This window comes from Nanorana parkeri, unplaced genomic scaffold (assembly GCF_000935625.1).
Source record: "Nanorana parkeri isolate BGI_ZX_2015 unplaced genomic scaffold, ASM93562v1 scaffold6, whole genome shotgun sequence".
Taxonomy (NCBI): domain Eukaryota; kingdom Metazoa; phylum Chordata; class Amphibia; order Anura; family Dicroglossidae; genus Nanorana; species Nanorana parkeri.
The window spans coordinates 3,724,368-3,725,327 of NW_017306274.1; the positions used below are offsets into that span (position 1 = coordinate 3,724,368).

The 960-nt window shown below is 49.0% G+C and overlaps 1 protein-coding gene across 1 annotated transcript in view; it reads right to left on the reverse strand.

The window, feature by feature from the left end:
- The window catches only part of ITFG1 (integrin alpha FG-GAP repeat containing 1), a 178,027-nt gene that overhangs the window by 2,703 nt on the left and 174,364 nt on the right, over positions 1-960 (reverse strand). The gene's annotated exons all lie outside the window — the stretch shown is intronic.

Here is a 960-nt window from a genome sequence, read left to right on the forward strand (position 1 = left end):
CCCAAGCCTGTTCTTCTCTATGGGAGTACGTGGCCGTACACTCACCCAAGCCTGTTCTTCTCTATGGGAGTACGTGGCCGTACACTCACCCAAGCCTGTTCTTCTCTATGGGAGTACGCGGCCGTACACTCACCCAAGCCTGTTCTTCTCTATGGGAGTATGTGGCCGTACACTCACCCAAGCTTCACATCCGTGTGCGTGCGGGTGTCCATACTCGGACACAGACAGGATGGATCCTGTCTGTGTACGAGCACAGACACCCGCATGGATGTGCAGTTCAGGTGAGCGTACGGCGGCCGCGTACTCCCATAGAGAAGAACAGGCTTGGGTGAGTGTCCGGCCCCGTACTCCCATAGAGAAGAACAGGCTTGGGTGAGTGTACGGCCGCGTCCTCCCATAGAGAAGAACAGGCTGCTGCGTACAATCACACGCAGCACCCGTCCTTCCCGGGAAGGCCCGATACGGCGGTGCACGCCACACGGATCTGTACGGGCCGGCTCTAAGCAGTGTGAATGAGGCCTAAGTGTTAAAACATTTCCCCGGAGTTCTGCTTCAATCTATCAAAAAATACTGACACAAAAAAGGATCAGTAAAAAGAAAAGCTCAGGAAGTGGGAGGGGCCAATCTTGACTTCCACAAGAAAAGTCCAGATTTGCGTGTAATTAAGCTGCCTTCATCTCTACATCTATCGATCATTTGTGGTTTTCACTGAAAGTGACCCTCTGTTTATATATTTTTCATTGTATGCTCAGTCTGAATAGCCAAGGTGTATGACGGGTTTATTTTAGGTGTTTTGGACCCGACAGACTCAGAATTTTTATAAGCTGTACAATTACCATGGAAATGTCAGAGCATGACGCTTCCGGGCGCAGCTCTTTTTATGTATGTAACAATTACATATGAAATGTATGCAGCTTCACGTTTTTCAAAGCACCAATAAAAACAAAAATTGACAAGGCA